The 10,337-nt window shown below is 36.6% G+C and overlaps 1 pseudogene; it reads right to left on the bottom strand.

Moving 5' to 3' along the window:
- Positions 1 to 1,347: 1,347 nt before the first annotated feature.
- On the bottom strand, positions 1,348 to 1,679 carry LOC109561134 (HIG1 domain family member 1A, mitochondrial pseudogene; annotated as a pseudogene).
- Positions 1,680 to 10,337: the final 8,658 nt, after the last annotated feature.

Raw genomic sequence — 10,337 nt, 5'->3', positions numbered from 1 at the left:
GAAAAAGGCTTTAGTAAAACAATTCTTTGATTTTATTACAGTGGTATAAACAGACCTATGTGTTAAGGTGTCTCTATTTTATCCAACTAATTTAGAGAGTAGGATATTGAGCTGGTCTCAGATTATCATATTCAATCAACAAAAGTTTACTGTGTATGACATTGAAGGGTAGAAGAATATCCCACCTCAAAATATGTCACTTTGTCATAAGAATTATTTTGAGCTAAAGGCACTAAAAACAGTGGATGCAAGAAGAGTGAGCATTCAAATCTCCTTTTGTTCCTGAAACAAGAGATTAAAAACTCCCATGTGAGAGATGTGCTCCATGTACTAGGAGAAAAGAAATATTTTTTGACTGGGAATCAAAGCTGAGAGAGAATAAGAATTCTGCAGAGAGAATAAACAGACTTTGTTCAAATAATTTTTTTTGGAAGGGTTCACTTACTTTAATAACACTACATTTACCAAGTTATCACCATGGAATGTAAATTAAGATTAGACAAGGGAATTTCACAAGTACAGCAAAGCATTCTGTGATATACCAAAAGTTTGTATAATGTCTGACCAAACCAGCTTGCTCATCAATCACTTTCATTATAGGCATTTTATTTAGTTGATGATTCTTTTGGAGAAAATAAACTTCCTGCACACATTTAAAAATTTACCTTTACAAAAATTTTCATTTACCTTTGCATTAGCACTTAAAACATGCATTTGTTTCAAAATAACATTTAATATCATTCTAATATAAGAACAGCAAAATATAATTCTGCAATTACAAAAGAACTAAAGGGGATCTACAATTTAAGTTATTCTCATGCCCATAACTATGATTCTAAAATAAATACTACTTCAAAGTGGCTCTGTCACCAGCTTTTTAGGTTTGGTTTAAAAGCACATAGACTTGCAGGGAGGTTTAAAATGTATTCCATGCACTGTTCTGAAAGGTTCCTCAAGAGCTAACAGACCTTAAAACTGCACTCAGTCTACAAGAGAAAATTAAATTAACTGTGGTAAATAGGATTCCTACATTACATTAAAAACATATGATATTCTGCAGCAACTGGGAGCATTTCAGGATTGGCATGTTGTCTTTTTAGAACTAATTTCAACAGAAGAGTTTAAGGAGGTGGATAGGTACCGTTATCAACTGTATTTAAAAGTGACATGTTTCTTTTGTGCTGATCTGACTCCCCTGAAGGACCTAGCTAGTGAACTAGTCACCAGGAATTTGGTCACCAGGCAAATCAAGCCTGCAAGAAAGGAAGCCAATATTCAAATTACCATGTTCTTGTCTGACCCAAACATTTATTTTCAGCATAAACATATAACCTCAATATGAGATGTCTAACTAAAGCAAGCACCACTACCACCAAGTCCAAGATGGCATCTCCTCTTCTGAGATTTAGGCTTTGCCCAGAATTCTTGATACAGGGAATAGGCCATACCAAGAGTCACTGCTCCCACAACAAAGCCTTGGGCTGCCACACGCATGTGGATCAGGTGAACAGACATTTTAGTATTCCCCTGTTCTTCAATCTATATTATCCATATGCAACAATTGCTGCAAAACCTGCCATTCCAGTGGGGACAAATGGTGCCTCTCTAGCTTTTTGGATAAGTGTAGATCCCTGATCTTCATCATATGAAGCAAGAGAAACATCCGTGTCGCTTGACATAGTGATTGAAGAATCTTCAGACAACTACAAGATGTTTCAGGTTCCTACTGGCTTCAAACTTTGTTAAAATAATTCTTATCTTCCTTTAATCTCCCTGTATATTTCAGTTACTTTTCTACAATTGTCTCCCTTTGTTCAAACCAGTATAAATGTATTGAGATTTTGTCATTTTTCTGGGTCTTTTTTCATGTCCTTATGAGGGCTCCTCTGTCACAACTTACATAAATATGTATGCTTTTCACTTGTTAATCTATTTTTTGTTGTTGTTCCATCACTCAGTCACGATCAACTCTTTGTGACCACATGGACTGCAGCATGCCAGGCCTCCCTGTCCATTGTCAGCTGCCGGAGCTTGCTCAAACTCATGTCCGTTTGAGTTGGTGATGTCATCCAACCATCTCGTCCATTGTCATTCCCTTCTCCTATGTCTTTAAACTTTACTAGTATCAGGGGGTTTTAATCTATCTGTTTTATGTCAATTTAATTCTCAGGCACATCTGGAAAAAGGTTAAAGGTGTTTAACTTCCAAGAGGTTAAAGGCAAAATTGTGTTTCACCTACATCATTAATGAAGACTATATTTAGTAGATTTTGTACAAATACTTGAGATTGAAAACAACAGCATATCCAATCAGCTTTACCACTTTGTAAAGATGAAAATGAGATGTATGTATGTGCTTAAGGAAGACTGAGGAGACAAATGATGCATATATCTTTCAGAGAACAGCACAAACTGAACTGTATGGAAGAACTAAGAGGAGAGGCATGTTCAAAGAGCAAAATGATTGACATATTCTTTGTCTTAACCCGTGGAATAAATCCAGTGGATTTCTAAAGGCACAGAAACATGCTGTCATAGAAATGTGTTCTGAAGTTCAAAAAAGTTTTAACTATTTATACTAGGTCTGCTGTGTTGATTTTTGATAACATATGCATATTTTATACATCATTTTTGTTTTTTCATGATTTTAGAGAAACCATAACAGATTTTAATGCTTATTTAAATAATGTATCAATTTTAAATTTATTTAGTTTTCATTAGCTTTATCATCCCTCTTGGTATAGTCCATCTTTTCCATTTACAGTTAATTGAAAATCTGGTTTCGTAAGTTTCCAGTGGGCTACCTGGCAAGGGAGGTTCCTTGTTTATACCTTAAATTCCTAGTTTCATTTACAAAGTTTAGAAAAGTCCTCTTGAAGATATAATGATGCAGCCACCAACTCTAAGGCAGCCTTCATAATTAAGTTCCTAGAACCATCTCCTGATTCCAGTCAAGTTGGGATTCCAAAAAGTAAATTGAATGTGTGCAGTATATACATTATTAGATATTCAGAAAGAAGTGCTGAGTCATGGATCACAGAAGGTAGTAAGGGCAGACAAGAGGAAATACTAGTGCTTTATGGCGAGTGAACAGCACATGACACTGCCTCAGACTCTGAACTTAAATTAGTAATGGTTGTATTATACAAGTTTGCCACTGTATGTCTCAGTTTTAAAAACCAAACTGTTCCTCATAATGTTATACACGTTTTATAGTATAATACAGTCTAGTACATAAATGTTATACAAAAGAGGTTCTTTCAATTATGTGTTTATTTCATTAGTATTATCCAATTTTTTTCTTGCTAACATATTTCACATTCCTTTATTACTACCTATAATTTGCTTTTCTGACAAAGTCTTGTTGATAATTGTTGAAATAATACTCAATAGGAAAAATATGCTAAGAAAAGCTAAAATTTGAATTAAGATAGTATAAATATTCAATCGTATATGTTAATTTTTTCCATTAAAAAAATATATTTATTTTTGGCTGACCCATTTCATGGTTGCTATGTGAGCTTTCTCTAGTTTAGTGAGCAGGAGCTACTCTCTCCCTGTGGTATGTGGGCTTCTCATTACTGTGGCTTCTCTTGTTGTAGAGCACGGGCTCTAAGCACACAGGTTTTAGTAGTTGTACCTCAAGGGTTCTAGACCATTGGCTCAGTTGTGCTGCCCTGGCTTAGCCACCCTGCAGGCATGTGGAATCTTACAGCAGGGATCCAACCCATGTCCTCTCAACTGATGGGCTAATTCTTAACCACTGGACTACCATGGAAGTCCTAATTTTTAAAAAAAATTATCAGTGAAGTCCTTGTGACAAGTTAAATGTTGAACAATGGTACATGAAAAAGCTACTTTATAAAATAAAGAGGGTTCTAAAGAGGGTAAATTGTACTCCTACAAAAGAGAGGCAACTCTGAAAGAGTTTAGTAGTCCATTATGATTAAAATATCCAGAATATATGGAAGCCAGAGACACAGTTTTAATGAAAGTGAGTATCAGGAAATAAAATATAAAATTTCACATCTGAATTATCATACCAAACTCTGCTTCAAGGGAACATGACCTAAGACAAGCATCAAGAATATCTTAATTTTATAGTTATGGAGGTCATGGTATTATTTGATAGCTGTATTATGTTCATATTTTAGTTCTAATCAGTTAGTCTCCAAGCCTTGCTTTAAGATGGACTGGGGCTTTTTATAAGAGACTTACCTAAAATAAACCCTGTTAATGGATTTGCTATAGGGCTTTCTAAATGCATGCTCCTAACCCTTTTGGCAGAAAGTGAAGAGGAACTAAAAAGCCTCTTGATGAAAGTGAAAGAGGAGAGTGAAAAAGTTGGCTTAAAGCTCAACATTCAAAAAATGAAGATCATGGCATCTGGTCCCATCACTTCATGGGAAATAGATGGGGAAACAGTGGAAACAGTGTCAGACTTTATTTTGGGGGGCTCCAAAATCACTGCAGATGGTGATTGCAGCCATGAAATTAAAAGACGCTTACTTCTTGGAAGGAAGGTTATGACCAACCTAGATAGCATACTGAAAAGCAGAGACATTACTTTGCCGACAAAGGTCCGTCTAGTCAAGGCTATGGTTTTTCCAGTGGTCGTGTATGGATGCGAGAGTTGGACTGTGAAGAAAGCTGAGCACCGAAGAATTGATGCTTTTGAACTGTGGTGTTGGAGAAGACTCTTGAGGGTCTCTTGGACTGCAAGGAGATCCAACCAGTCCATTCTAAAGGAGATCAGTCCTGGGTGTTCGTTGGAAGGACTGATGCTAAAGCTGAAACTCCAGTCCTTTGGCCACCTCATGCAAAGAGTTGACTCATTGGAAAAGGCTCTGATGATGGGAGGGATTAGGGGCAGGAGGTAAAGGGGATGACAGAAGATGAGATGGCTGGATGGCATCACTGACTCGATGGACGTGAGTCTGAGTGAACTCGGAGTTGGTGATGGACAGGGAGGCCTGGCGTGCTGCGATTCATGAGGTCACAAAGAGTCGGACACAACTGAGCGACTGAACTGACTGAAGACCTATTATCCATAAATGTAAATATTTAACATATTATGAATAGTGAAATGTTACTGAAAGTATATCTTTAGTTTTCGTGGCCACAGTGGGATTTTTTTGTTTGTTTGGTTTTTACCAGAAAAATGGGTTCATTTGGGAAAGTATTTCAGTTTGGGACAAGCAGGCTATAGAAAAAAGCCATAGGCAAGTCCATCAAAGAGGAACTTTATTTTATAGAGAAAAGGAGGAAGTCATTTTGAATAAGTTCCTTGGAGGAAAGCAAGAATTCTAGGTAATGATGGGTTCTCACTGGCTTATTTACTGGGGTAGTTGACACAACAGTGTGTTGAAAGTAGAAATCTTCATACACTTAATGTTTTCTTTGACTGCAACTTGCATGTGAGTTTGTATTTATTATCTGCATGAAAGCCGCAAAGCTCACTGTGGTTGCCTTTTATATAGGACATTAGCCTCGTCAAAACATTAAACATCAATAGACTTTGACCATCCAGTTAAGCTCTAAGAAATAACCCACTTTTCTTTATCAATTAAAGATCTAAATAATTGAATTAAAGATGATTCCTAATTTGTCCAATCCCTATTTGTCAATTAGGAATGTCACTCTGCTTTAATGAAAATATCCAATAGAGTTGTATATTTTCTTTTAAAAAATTATATATTACTCCTATAGAAAGTTGGATCTAATTTGGTCCAATATTTAGTTAACTAATTCCAGTAAATAAAATTACATTAATTTTATAGTCTATTATTAGCTCTAAAGTAATATGTCTTGAAATAGACATTTTTATAGATTAGATGAACCTGTTATCTCCATTTCAGTTAGTGTTACTGAGATGTTCAAATCAGAAATGTGATAATCATCTTTTATTCTCTCTTCTTCCTTACCTTGACACATAGAATATAGTATCCACTGCTAAATACTAATTATTTTACCTTCAGAATGTATCTTGAGTCTAATATACTTTTTCTTTAACTCCACTGGTAATACTCTAGTTTGAGCCATTGGCCATTTTAGTTGTTCATCTAAACTGTGAAAGCAGCTCCCTAAATAGATTCTTCTCTTGATTTTTCTAGTACCACTTTTTCCTACATAGCAGCTAAAAGAGCTATTTTTATTAAATCTATATTGATAGTTTCCTGCCTATAAACTTTAGTTTTTTGCTTATAAATTTTCAATGGCTACTCATATTATTCAGAATAACTTGGAACTCTTAGTGTAGTAGACTGAGGTGTGCCCTCAAAAAGATATGCCCAAGCCCTAACTCCCTCTATCTGTAAATATGATCTTTTTGAAAATAGGTATTTTCAGATGTAATTAAGCTAAAATTGTCAAATAAGACTCTTTTGGATTTAGAGTGGATTTTAAAGCAATGACTGGCATCATAAGAAAAGATTTGGGGCACAAGGAGTCATAGGAGAAGGTGAGCTGATGATGCAAGCTGACTGGAAGACAATCACAAGTCAAGGAATGCAAAGGAACTCCAGCAATCACCAAAAGGTAAGAGGGATGAATGCTTCCTTAGCATCCTTAGAGGGAGTGTGGTTCTTCAGACACCTTGATTTCAGACTTCTGTTAGTACTGTCAAAGAATAAACATATGTATTTTTAGCCACCAAATTTGTGGTAATTTGTAACAGCAATCCTAGGAAACCAATACACAGTAAGTGACTTACAAACCTCAGTAAGGTGTGGTTTTACTATATCAATCCAAACCTCATTTCATGGCATTCTCTTCTGCATTTATTACACATGATGGTTTACATTCTTAAAATATACCATAATCTTTGCACTGGCTGTTCTCCTTGCCAAGAATGCTCTTTCCCCAGATCCTCCTAGGCAGCATTTCTCATACTTCAGGTTTCAGTTTAAATGTCATCTCCCAAGTGAGAATACCCTTATCAATAGCAAAATTTGCTTATTATTTCATCGACTATAATAGCAGCTACCTTATGCAATTTTTGTTATTTATGTTCTCTACATTTCTTAGTCTGTGCAATTCTTGAGAGTAGATAATATGCATTGAGATTTCCAAACAGTATTCTACATCCAATTCCTAACATAAGGCCTAATATTAAAATACTCAATAATTGTGTGCTGAATGAGTGGATGAATGAATTAAGTTTCTCAATCATTGAGAAAAGGATTTAATATATTTTCTGACAAATGTGCACTGCTTAGTTTTGGAAATATTAACTGTATGTAAAAATTCACTTGAAACATTTCCTAGTAAATAACACAGATCTGGGAAAACTTGGGTCCTATATATGTATTTCTCAGTACTTTTGTCAGAATATTTCCAGCACCTCACAGAACTGTGCTGCGATGTCACATTTCAATAATAGATGCTGCAATTTTGCCTGTTATGTGTTTAGGTCTGAAACAAACTTTATTAAAAATCTTTAACTTATGGAAAAAAATGAGAACCTGGCTTTATCAATACCTTAATTACCTAAGATAAATATTGATTTTTGTCTTAGAAAATAACAGTAAACTTCTTAGAAGAATAATTTCTCATGAATTAAAAAAAAAAAACAAAACAACATTCCATGGATTTCCCAGGTGTCAGAGTGGGAAAGAGCCCACCTACCACTGCAGAAGACAGAAGAGAAGCAGGTTCGATTCCTGAGTCAGGAAGATCCCTTGGAGTAGGATATATTCTTGCCTGGAAAATCAAAAGGACAGAGAAGCCTGGTGGGCTACAGTCCATGGGATCACAGATTCATACACGACTGATCTTACACACACACACACACACATACACACACAAACCTAGTTGTACTAAATTAACTTGAGTTGCTCATTTAAAGTTATTTGCCAAGGTCAAAGCAAAGAACCCCTTCAGTTCAGTTCAGTCGCTCAGTCATGTCTGACTCTTCATGATCCCATGGACCGCAGTACGACAGATCTCCCTGTCTATCATCAACTCATGGAGCTTACTCTAATTCATGTCCATTAGGTCGATGATGCCATTTAACCATCTCATCCTCTGTCGTCCCCTTGTCCTCATGCCCTCAATCTTTCCTAGCATCAGGGTCTTTTCCAATGAGTCAGTTCTTCACATTAGGTAGCCAAAGTATTGGAGTTTCAGCTTTAGCATCGATCCTTCCAATGAATATTCTGGACTGATCTTCTTTAGAATGGACTGGTTGGATCTCCTTGCTGTCCAAGGGACTTTCAAGAGTCTTCTCCAACACCACAGTTCAAAAGCATCAATTATTTGGCACTCAGCTTTCTTTATAATACAACTCTCACATCAATACATGATCACTGGGAAAACCATAGCCTTGCCTAGATGGACCTTTGTTGGCAAAGTAATGTCTCTGATTTTTAATATGCTGCCTAGGCTGGTTATAACTTTCCTTCCAAGGAGTAAGCATCTTTTAATTTCATGGCTGTGGTTAACATCTACAGTGATTTTGGAGCACAAAAAATAAAGTCTGTCACTGTTTCCACTGTTTCCCCATCTATTTGCCATGAAGTGATGGGGCCAGATGCCATGATCTTAGTTTTCTGAATGTTGAGCTTTAAGTCAACATTTTCACTCTCCTCTTTCACTTGCATCAAGAGGCTCTTTAGTTCCTCTTCACTTTCTGCCATAAGGGTGGTGTCATCTGCATATCTGAGGTCACTGATATTTCTCCCAACAATCTTGATTCCAGCTCGTGCTTCATCCAGTCCAGCATACCTCATGATGTATTCTGCATATAAGTTAAATAAGCAGAGTGACAATATACAGCTTTGACATACTCCTTTTCCTATTTGGAACAAGTGTGTTGTTCCACGTCCAGTTCTAACTGTTGCTTCCTGACCTGTATACAGGTTTCTTAAGAGGCAAGTCAGGTGGTCTGGTATTCCCATCTCTTGAAAAATTTTCCTCACTTTGTTGTGATCCACACAGTCAAAGGCTTTGGCATAGTCAATAAAGCAGAAAGAGATGTTTTTCTGGAACTCTCTTGCTTTTTCAATGATCCAGCTGATGTTGGCCATTTGAGCTCTGGTTCCTCTGCCTTTTCTAAAACCAGCTTGAACATCTGGAATTTCATGGTTCACATATTCTTGAAGTCTGGCTTGCAGAATTTTAAGCATTACTTTACTAGCGTGTGAGATGAGTGCAATTGTGGGGTAATTTGAACATTCTTTGGCATTGTCTTTCTTAGGCATTGGAATGAAAACTGACCTTTTCCAGTCCTGTGGCCACTGCTGAGGTTTCCAAATTTGCTGGCATACTGAGTGCATCACTTTCACAGCATCATCTTTTAGGATTTGAAATAGCTCAACTGGAAATCCATCACCTGCACTAGCTTTGTTTATAGTGATTCTTCCTAAGGCCCATTTGACTTCACATTCCAGGATGTCTGGCTCTAGGTCAGTGATCACTTCATTGTGATTATCTGGGTCATGAAGATCTTTTTTGTACAGTTCTTCTGTGTATTCTTGCCACCTCTTCTTAATATCTTCTGCTTCTGTTAGGTCCATACCATTTCTGTCCTTTATTTAGCCCATCTTTGGATGAAATATTCGCTTGGTATCTCTAATTTTCTTGAAGAGATCTCTAGTCTTTCCCATTCTGTTGTTTTCTTCTATTTCTTTGCACTGATCGCTGAGGAAGGCTTTTTTATCTCTCCTTGCTATTCTTTGGAAATCTGCATTCAAATGGGTATATTTTTCCTTTTCTCCTTTGCTTTTCTCTTCTTTCACAGTTATTTGTAAGCCTTCCTCAGACAGCCATTTTGCTTTTTTGCATTTCTTTTCTATGGGGATGGTCTTGATCCCTGTCTCCTGTACAATATAACGAACCTCTGTCCATAGTTCTTCTGGCACTCTGTCTATGAGATCTAGTCCCTTAAATCTATTTCTCACTTCTACTGTATAATTGTAAGGGATTTGATTTAGGTCATACCTGAATGGTCTAGTGGTTTTCCCCACTTTTTTCAATTTTAGTCTGAATTTAGCAATAAGTTGTTCATGATCTGAGCCACAGTCAGCTCCCAGTCTTGTTTTTACTGACTGTATAGAGCTTTTCCATCTTTGGCTGCAAAGAATATAATCAAATTGAGTTCAGTGTTGACCATCTGATGATGTCCATGTGTAGAGTCTTCTCTTGTGTTGTGGGAAGGGTGTGTTTGCTATGACCAGTGCATTCTCTTGGTAAAACTCTATTAGCCTTTGCCCTGCTACATTCTGCACTCCAAGGTCAAATTTGCCTGTTACTCCAGATGTTTCTTGACTTCCTACTTTGCATTCTAGTCCCCTATAATGAAATGGATATCTTTTGGAGGTGTTAGTTATAAAAGATCTT

Source organism: Bos indicus, chromosome 7, assembly GCF_029378745.1.
Source record: "Bos indicus isolate NIAB-ARS_2022 breed Sahiwal x Tharparkar chromosome 7, NIAB-ARS_B.indTharparkar_mat_pri_1.0, whole genome shotgun sequence".
Taxonomy (NCBI): Eukaryota; Metazoa; Chordata; class Mammalia; order Artiodactyla; family Bovidae; genus Bos; species Bos indicus.
Note: the sequence above shows the minus strand (reverse complement) of the source record. Positions and strands in the feature narration are given on the sequence as shown.